The sequence below is a fragment of the Lactuca serriola genome, chromosome 4 (genome assembly GCF_051521515.1).
Source record: "Lactuca serriola cultivar US96UC23 chromosome 4, Lser_US96UC23_V15, whole genome shotgun sequence".
NCBI lineage: Eukaryota > Viridiplantae > Streptophyta > Magnoliopsida > Asterales > Asteraceae > Lactuca > Lactuca serriola.
Genome location: NC_136411.1, coordinates 111,522,679 through 111,533,596, shown reverse-complemented (window position 1 = coordinate 111,533,596; position 10,918 = coordinate 111,522,679). Strand labels below are relative to the sequence as shown.

The 10,918-nt window shown below is 36.8% G+C and overlaps 1 long non-coding RNA gene across 2 annotated transcripts; it reads right to left on the bottom strand.

Annotated features, from left to right (window-relative positions):
* Nucleotides 1-7,890: 7,890 nt before the first annotated feature.
* On the bottom strand, nt 7,891-9,424 carry LOC145100301 (uncharacterized). Of its 2 annotated transcripts, XR_013704958.1 has the most exons (4): nt 8,894-9,424; nt 8,554-8,798; nt 8,217-8,283; nt 7,891-8,095 (listed from the first exon to the last, which is right to left on the bottom strand). It is a non-coding gene; the product is annotated as an uncharacterized LOC145100301 (long non-coding RNA). The 2 variants fall into 2 exon arrangements; XR_013704957.1 differs by having other exon boundaries at nt 8,554-9,424.
* Between the last annotated feature and the right edge of the window lie 1,494 nt (nt 9,425-10,918).

The following is a 10,918-nucleotide window of genomic DNA, read 5'->3' as shown; positions in this document are numbered from 1 at the left end:
ACCCAAATCCTCATGAAACGTCTTCCAAAACCTGGAAGTAAAACGAACATCCATGTCTGATACGATGGAAACAGACACCCAATGACGAGAGATCACCTCTCGAATGTAGATATCTGCTAACTTCTCGGTCGATGAAGTCTCTTGAATCGTAAGAAAATGTGCACTCTTAGTCAATCTATCAACAATCACCCAAATAGAATCAAAACTACGAGGAGTCTAGGGTAACTTCATGACGAAGTCAATAGAAATCTGCTCCCATTTCCAAATGAGAATCTCCAAAGGTTGTAGCTTGTCGTGAGGCATCTGATGTTCGGCCTCAACTTTCCTGCAAGTCAAGCACCTCTCCACATACTCGGCAATCTCCCTCTTCATGAAGGGCCACCAGTAGCTGAGTCTTAGGTCCCGATATATCTTGGTCGCACCAATATGTATAGATACTCAAGACTTATGTGCCTCATCCATCAAAATCTATCTCACTCCTCCAGTACCCGGAATCCATACCCTACCACATTGTGTCATGAACCCTCTGCTCTCCGAGGCAAAAGTAGCAAATTGTCCCTTGATCTTCTCCTTCTTTTAGTTCTCTTCCTTGATCCCTCTGCATATGCCTCTCTAACCAGCTCCAAGAGCGGGGAGGTAATCGTCACCCTCATATACGACCCTCCACTTGGTGCACTCACTACCCTGCGACTCAATGCGCCGACCACCAAGTTGGCCTAACCTAGGTGATACAGTATCTCACAGTCATAATCCTATACCACGTCAAGCCACCTCCTCTAACTCATATTCAGTTTTAGCTGGTCCATAAGGTATTTCAAGTTCTTGTGGTCCATTTAAATGGTGCAACAGACCACATAGACATAATGTCTCCAGATGTTGAGGGAAAAACTACGGCCCCCAACTCTAAATGATAAGTAGGGCAGTTAGCCTCATGAGGCTTCAACTGACATAACGCATAAGCAATCACTCTACCCCGCTGCATGAGTACTGCGCCCAGCCCTATGATGGAAGCATCACATTACACTACCATATCCTCAACGCCCTCTGGAAGGGTCAACACTAGGGCCTTACACAGCCTTTGTCATAACGTCTCGAAAGTTGCCAGCTGCTTAGGCCCCCAAACTAAATCCACACTCTTCTTAGTCAGACGAGTGAGAGGAACAACAATCTTGGAGAATTCCTGAATGAATCTCCGATAATACCCGGCCAAGGCCAGAAAACTCTTGATTTCTAAGGGAGTCATTGGAACCTCTCACAACATCACTGCCTCAATCTTGGACGGATCGACTAATATCCCATTCAGGTTGACGAGATGTCCCAAAAATTGAGCCTCACACAACCAGAACTCACACTTGGAGAACTTGGCATATAACCTCTCTCTCCTAAGAACATCCAGGAGCTCCCGCAGATGCTCGTCGTGTTGCTCTCTGGTCTTGGAAAAGACCAATATTTCATCGATGTATACAATAATGGACCGATCAAGCATCGATCGACACACCCTGTTCATCAAGTCCATGAACGTTGTTGGTACATTAATGAGCCCAAATGGCATCACTACAAACTCATAATGGCCATAATGGGTCTGGAAGGTCTTCTTCTCTATATCCCCCTCTCTGACCCTCATTTGGTGGTACCCTGACCTCAAATGAATCTTAGAGAACCAAGATGTACCATGGAGCTGATCATGGAGATCATCAATCCTCGGACTGGGTAACGATTCTTCGCTGTCAACTTGTTCAACCAACTCCCAGTAATCAATGCACATCCGGTGGGTACCATCCTTCTTCTTCACGAACAGAATCGGTGCTCCCCATGGTGAACTGCTCAGTCGAATGAACTGCTTTCCCAACAGCTCCTGCAGCTGAGAGGACAACTCCTGCATCTCAGGTGGTGCAAGGCAATATGGTGCCTTGACAATCGAGGCGAGATTGGGGATATGATCGATCCTAAACTCCACTTGCCTTTCCGATGGTATACCTGGAAAATCCTCCGGGAATACATTCGGGAAATCACAAACTATCAGAACATCTGCTACTGAATGACTTGGATCGACAAGAGTATCTACCACATACGCTGGGTAACCCGAGCAACCATGCTGAATAAATCTCTGATCCCTTGCTGCCAAGTAGAATGTTGAACTAACCCTAGTACCCTCACCATATATGGTCAGCTCTCCCCCACTTAGGGTACGAACCACTCCTAGTTGCCTCTCGCAATTAATATGATTCCTAAACAGGATCAACCAATCCACCCCAATAATAAAGTTGACGTCCCCATAGGAATCGGGGCCAGGTCGATCGGATATGATACCCCAAAAAACTCCAAAGTACAATCATGGAAAATGTTCGAAACAGGGACCTTGTCCTTGCCGGCGATGGGAATCCGCATAGGATGCTCCAATGCATCAAGAGGAATATCAAAAATCCTACTAATGGTCGAGGATACACATGACTGACTCACACCCGAGTCGAACAGTACTAAAGCAGCCAAGGAGTTCACAAGAAAAGTACCTAACAAAACATGTATCATAAGCCTAACATAACATAATCAGACAGAAATACAAATAGATACATACCAACAACAACGTCTGGCACTACTCTAGCCTCCTCAGTCGTCATTTGAAAAGTACGTCCTCTGGCTCTCGGGGCCTCACCCCTCCCCTAACGCCCGTCTGTGATCTGAAGAGTAGTTGGGTCCGGTGCCTGCACAGGCCTAGCAGCAATCAGAATGCATTGGGCCTTCACATGGCCTGCCTGATCACAATGGTAACAAATACGCGCACCCGGTGGGCGGTATGCTGCTGCGGTTGTCGGAAATCCCTCATGAAATGGGCCTGCTTGCCATATTTGTAGCATCTTGTCTCTGGTTGGCAAGCTCCCTTGTGTGTCTTCCCGTACCTACCACAGGTGCAACCCCTTTATACCTTTGTACCCTAGATCATGAATCAACGGGTTTGATCCGCTTCACTGCCGGCTGCGCCTGAGCTGGAACCTGCCGTTGCTCCCTGGTCTGAATCTCCATCTCGATCTCTTGTCTCCTTGCATCATCCTGGATATCGGCGAGGGTAGTGTATCGATGGGTCGACACGAACTGTCAGATGTACGTCTTGAGCATGCTCAAGTACCGCATCATCTGGGCTTGCTCCAAAGTAGAAAACTCGGGACAAAACAAGGCCCTCTCGGTGAACATCTTGGTGATCTTCGTCACCTACTCTGTCGTCTGTCTCAGATCAAGGTACTCCTGATCCAACCTCTCCTTCTCCACCATAGGAACATATCTCAAATGAAACATCTCTGAGAACTGCGCCCAGGTAACTGCATCCCTCTATTCAGGAGTATAGGAACCGCTCATCAGGTTCTACCAGTCGAAGAACTCAATCAAAGTGGTCTTCACCAACCCAAACATCTTCAGGATAGAACCTGGAACAGCTGCAACTATCTCGACAATGATCAACTCACGAATCTCATCATCAAGAACAATCCATCTTACCGGCGCACCATTTCCTAAACCACCAGCTCCAAATCCTGAACCTCTAGTGACCACCATACCGAAAAATAAACATAAAACTCATCAGATCATCGAGATAGTAATGTTCTACAACACACACATATCAAACCTCGGGTCTTGTGCTTTCAGTAGTGTAGGTCCATACTACCTTCCACACCTACCTGTATTTGTCTCAATAGTCACCATAAGGCCCTTAAGCCAGTTGGCCCTCTATGATTGGTACTTACACACCCTAGCACATACTCCTAAGAGTGAACCAACCTCCTAGTTCCACTAGGAACCTAAACATCCCTCTCACGATCCATGGAAGCTCCACTAACACTGTAGGCACCTTACATATGCTAATCATACATAACACCGGATCCAATTAACAGTCGAATAAGTGATTCTACCTTAAGCCCACAACCAAACCAGGAACAAGAAGTAAGGCTAAATCAAGAATTCTAAGGCTATAAAATCCTAACTATGTACATTTATAATGCATATACTCAGCTGATAGCAACAAAAATGTCGGTTCCAGATAAACAATCCAAAGCAATCTACTAGGCTATAAGGCATCATGTGTCAGGAAATTCTATCATACAATTCCTAAGGATCCTTAGCCTACATTCTTGCATGCAATACTATCACATAACATATCAACATATATACATAACAAGTGTGGGTATTCTAGAGAACTTTCCTTGAGCTTCGAATGATTGTACACATCGCATCCTTCTTATAGTTATTTGAAAACAATTGTGAAAATTCTTTTTGCAGATCCTTAGTTTGAGTCTAGAATCACATGAATGTTCTTCCAATTCACTCAAACTAGGGATCTGATACGAACTTGTAACGTCCCAAAAATCAAACTAAATTTTTTCATTTTTAAAACATAACCCCATAGTTCAATAATTACCAAAACATTGTTTTAAAAACCAATATAAGTCAAGATATCAAATCATAGTATCTCTCAATCATAAAAATCTGGATGATGTGTATAATCATGCATTCTCCTTTCCCCACTCGCTAGAAGTATCTGAAACATTGATATCCAAACTGTAAGCCATAGCTTAGTGATCTTCCCAAAATACCACACATCACAGGTAATACATATATATATATATATATATATATATATATATATATATATATATATATATATATATATATATATATATATATATACATAGCATGCATATAGGGTTTGTTGGTCCTTGGCCACAACCCAACCATACCGGGTTTGTTGGTTTACAGCATGGAGCAGTAACACTTCAACCCAACCAACCATGGTTTGTTGGCACGTGGCGTCAACCCAACCATGCAGGTGTGTTGGCACGTGGCCTTAACCATACCATACCAGGTTTGTTGACCTCCAGTCCCAACCTAACCATCTATATGTCGACATATACACAAAAAAAAACACACATAAGACTATCATAGAAATCCTACATCCTAGGATATATAAAATCAATAAATAGGCAGGCCTTGGTGCCTTAGACCCATTGACATAGTGAGAGAACTCAACTCACGATCAAGGAGCAACTGCACAGAACTCTGAAACACACACACCAACTCTACTACCTGTCTAAACAATAAACCGGGACCTAATTTGTAATGTTAGTCTATAATACTCCCAAAAGACCCAAATTCAAACACGGTTAAAAAGTCAATTATCAAAAAGTCAACATAGACCGAGTATACCCGACATACTCAGCTCGTACGCCCCACGTACTCTTGATCCTGTTCGGGCTTCTAACAGTGTATGCTCGGCATATGTCCAAGTACGCCCAACGTACGCGATGGCTCAAAACTCCAATGTTTAAGGGATCAATCCCTTAAGTCATTTCGTCCATGTCTCAGATCTAGTCTTAAAACATATACCAGACCACAAAATTTCCAACTTTATGGTTTTACATGCCTAGAACAAACCCAACAACAAAACCCTAACTCTTCTTAACCACTAAAGCTCTTAATGACTTGCATGTAATGATCTCAGGGACCAAGATCATATTGTTATGACTCAAGACATGGAAAAGCATCCAAAAGGACAGCCCAAATGTTCTATAGCATGTCAGGCACAAGAAAGCCATAATTTAGGGACAAAAGCTCATAATATCACCTTGTAATCTAGATCTAACAATTTAACCATCAAGGTGGGAACTTTCCGGAGATGGAGAATGATGCAAGACTTCCAGATCCAAGCTTCACCACCACATTCTTCTTCTTTTGGAACACACAAAAACACACTCCAAGGTCTCAAAATACGTTAAAGGGGGCTAGGGTTTGCAAGAAAACGTCTCAAATGATAGAGGCTAGAAAATGGGGTAGGGAGATGGGGTTTAAAGATCAATATATATGGTCCAAACCCCCAACATTGCGGTTTTTGTCTAGACAGAGTACGCCCAACATACACCAAAACGACGTTGTATCCTCTAATGATCCTTACACCCAGCATACTATCTAGGTACGCCTAGCATAAAGACCGAAATTGCAAGAATAAATAAATGGAGGGTAGGAAAGGAAACTAACCGGGACTCGGTGTAATAGGTTATCTGTTCAACTGTCTATCTTATCCCTGGCTACGTATAACTTTATGAATTTATATGAAAGACTATGGTTGGATCACATCACTGATAGGAAAAATTATGGTTGGATCACAACACGGATAGAAAAGATTATAGTTGGATCACAACACTGATAGAAAAGACTGTGGTTGGATCACAACACTGATAGGAAAGACCGTGGTTGGATCATATTACTGATAAAAAAATTATGGTTGGATCACAACACGGATAGGAATAATTGTGGTTGGATAACAAAAACTGTATGAAAGACTAGGGTTCCGTTCCTAGCAACAGAGTCAAGGTTGGGCCCATATACTCCCTAAGGTTGGGCTCGTTACGAATGATATATATATATATATATATATATATATATATATATATATATATATATATATATATATATATATATATATATATATATATATAAGGATATGAGATTTGATTACTCGGTACTAGAGTTGAGATCTTGTGTGGATGCATTGTATGTATGACGGAATATGTGGTATACTGGGGAACTCACTAAAATTTATGCTTACAGTTGTGGATTAAACATTTGGGGATCGTTTGTGAGAAGAGCTCGACGGGACTGTACACACGCACCAAAGACGTTCGTTTCTATAATTTTGTAATCTTAACTCTGATATCGTATGGTTTTAATCAAATCAATGTCACTCGATGGTTTTTGAAACAAAGATTTTAATTGGTTATTATATTTTAAAATAGAAAAATATATTTGTAATTTTTGGGGCGTTACACAAAACCGCCCCTGACTATCATTGTGAAATTTGGACTTTTGAGATTGACTTAATAGTCGGATAAATGTATATTGTAATATTAATATTTTTTGTATAAATTATCCCGTTTTGATTTGTTGATTTATTCAAGATCTTGTGATCTTATTTGACTAGCCATTGCTAATATGGGAACTTAGACTTTGGATTATAGGTGAGTACACTTTTTGACCTTGGAATATGAGTTATTTAAACCATTTTGACTTATATTTTAGGCCTATAACATCTTTTATTTGAGTTTGGTAAATATTCTGAAACTTGGTTGATTTTGAATTAATTTTGGAGATTTGATTCGAATGTAACGATTGTCATTATTATTTACACTAAATGGATCAACTTGGAATATTCTCATTAAATATTTCATTGCCTAAATATATTTTCACATGTGCTCCAATGAAAAATTAGAGAAAAAGATAGAAAATACAAGGACATTTTAAAGGCCACAGTTTTATAGTGTTTTATTTCAACTATGTTTTATTATTGATTGATGCTACCTCTTTATTTTGGATCACGAAACTATGTTTTCCACGCTTTTAAATGTAATAGTTTTTGGGACATAAATCAAATGATTCAACAAGTATTTTTAAATTATATAAATGCTTAGATTATTGTGTTATAACTAACTTTTGTGTGGATGTAAGAATGATTGTGGATCAATCATTTTACTTATTTTAAGAAAATATTTATCCATATTATTAAATAAAAAAATAGAATAATACCATTGAATTAAAATAAGGGTATAATTATACATTCCCATTACTATCAGATTAGGAAATACAGATTTAAAAAAAAATGGATTTTAAGTGATTTTTTATTATCTTAATTTTGAATTTTGATTTTTTAATTAATTTAATTTTAGTTATGTCAGAATGTTATTTTGTCACAATGTTATTCGATTAGAATATTATTGAAGAATAACAAAATTCTTGAACCTGTAGTTGAACAATAATAATATTCTTATATATTATTATACATCTGAACTTAAATACTAATTTATAAATATTCTTACAGACTATTGATCTAATATATTTTAATATAATTATATATATTCTAACAGACTGTCATCAAAATGAATAAAATTCTTAAGCATAGCATTCTCAAATATAAAATTACTGAACAAACACACTTAATCTTCTTCATTGGTCCAAATAAAATTCTTAAGAATAGCATTCTCAAATGTAAGTTGTTATTAAACTCGATTCAAAGTCTTTCTCTTAAATGATCAATCTTTGATTCCTTTTTCAAACCATTCTGAAAAAATAACAAATGCAAGCAGGTACATTTACTCTAAAAATTATCATAAACTTCTATTTTTTTCATAATTTTAAAATCTGATAAACAATTCAACTAGTTTATTCTGAAAGAATTATACCTTGGGGCAACTTATTTGACCACTTGATATCCTTCTACTGAAAGGTGTATCTTGTTTGGTTACATACCTAGTTCGCATATCAAATAGTCAAATAAACATTAAAAATAACATAAAACATTGATCTTACTCAAATTCTGCATATTATTAAAAAATAGGAAAACTTTAGAAGATAAAAAACAAATGGAGAAAAGGGAAAAGAAACATCAATTCAAAAAGTGGGAGAAAAAAAAGATTCTAAAAGCAGAAATTAGTTATAGAATTATAAATCGTGTTTAAGAACATCATTCATTAAAAAATAGATTGAGTGCCAAATCAACAATTAAGATCAAGAACATACCAAGTTTGGAATTTTGCAAGGGAACTTGTTCTTTGTGCCTAATCGGAGCTTGTGTTTCCTACCTATACCAACTTTTGGTTATCTAATATTTGCCATAAAATTCTCAATGTTTTGATTGAACGACTATAGGATACTTAATCATAGTATCCACCAAATCAGTTTTGCACTGATACGAGAAAAGGGTAGGTTCGATAGATGCAGGGACTTGGTGCCGACAATGAGGATATTTTATTGTTGTTGTAGTTCTATGTCAAAAACAAACAAACAAATTTTAAGCATGTTTAAGAATGTAGGATTTTTCAAAACCATTCACAAATCTTAAAACATATCTCAAAAGTACCTAGGGAAAGATGAATTTAGCTTACTAATCGAGTTTAACCATTATTTTATGAGAAAATAACAATATAAGGCATGGTAAATATGTTATGGCTTTGCTCTACCCTCCAGGTAAGTAAATTAACATATGTGCCGGTCATAACCCTTCAAGGCTTCAACAATTCATCCCACATGGCACTGCGCTTTTTGAATAACCAAAACAAAAGATATTTCAAGTAGGAAACACATCACATAGAAAAAAAAGACTTATAACACTAGCAATAATCGCAGGAAAAAAGTAAAAAAAAAAAGACTAGAAGAATCGTTAGTATCCCAAAAGAACTGGTAAATAATTTCTTTTACTATTGTTGCAATATATTCAGGAAATTGATTGTGTGAACTCCAACTCCGGATATAATATCGATCCAACTCCCGAACTTGATATAATATCGATCCCCTCACAATTCGAGTATTGTTTGTTATATGCCTCTCAAGAGGTAATTCGTGTGTTTGAAATCACACTTGATGCTAGATTAAAGGTGCATAAATATTTCCATGATTCCATCGATTCAAATTTGCTTTGAAAAACTGTTCAACACAAAACATATTTATAAGGTGATTTCCAAAGATCCAAATATAATAATCATTTAATCGGTCCATTAAAGATTAAAAAAATAATAACAAAACCGGGGGGGGGGGGGGGGGGGGGGGGGGGGGGGAGGAGTGAAGTGGACAACTACACATGATCCAATTTTTTTATTATATATTTTTATTTAAAAATAAAAATTTCTAATAACGATAAAGGTCTTTTTTTCTGGTTCGTCCCGAACCTTTGAAAATATTTAATTCTTCAGGACCGCCATAAACGTAACCCCACCAAACACTCTACTACCAGATCATAGCTTCAAGAATTTGATAGAACAAATACAAACCAAAGTTATCGATATAAAAATACAACTTGCAGATTATTACTTGCGGGAAATGTGAGATTGTTGTCGACCGTAGAATACACAATCATAGTATCCCCCAAATCACTTTTGAATTTTGATATGATTTGACAAATCGGTAGGGTTAAGAACCAAAATCATTTTAACGGTTGGTTTGGATAAGCAGATAAGTCTCGACGGATACAAAGGCTTGGCGTTGGCGGAGAAGATAAGAAGGTAGGGGACATCGTCGGGGAGGAGATGATGGAAGAGGGCATCGTTGGTGACCGGGTGTTCGTCAGATAGATAAATGGATAAATTTAGGGTTAGAAAAAATCAATTACATTTTATAAATAGTTGCCTAATATTAAGGAATTGATAAATATCTAATTAATTAAACAAAAAATATTAGTTAAATGTAAGATTACATAATTACCATTTTGAAATGATTTGCTCACAAATTATTCTTACATCTATACAATAAATAGTTATAACATATTAACCTACTTTTATATATATATATATATATATATATATATATATATATATATATATATATATATATATATATATATATATATATATAATTTAATCATTAAAATCTTTTTTTTTTCAAAAATTTATTGTACAAAACCTTGAATTCAATAAAATAACTACTATTGTTTGATTTTCTTTTTCAATTCAGCCACCCAAGTATTATTGTTTGTTATTTAAACATAAATTTTGTTGATTTTTCATCCTAAATAACAAAATCTCCTACCGATTATTGACGTTTTGATTAAAAATAAAACAAACTCTAACTGGATAAACCATAACCTTTTTTTTCTTGTGATAAAACCAAAAATAAATCAAACTACAGTAGTTATTATTATTATTATTATTATTATTATTATTATTATTATTATTGAATTTGCCCAATTTTTAATATATTGTCAGGTTTTTAACAAAATCTTTCGTTTTTCAAAATTTTGACAGCACCTTTCAAATTTAAACTCTCCAAACCTTCTAGATGCTTTCCCATGGAGTCACGTGATTGGTTCACTGTTACTGCTTGTCCTTGAAATATAAACGTTCTCATGTGAAAACACTTGTATTTAAAGGGTTTTGTTATCTCAATACTAATC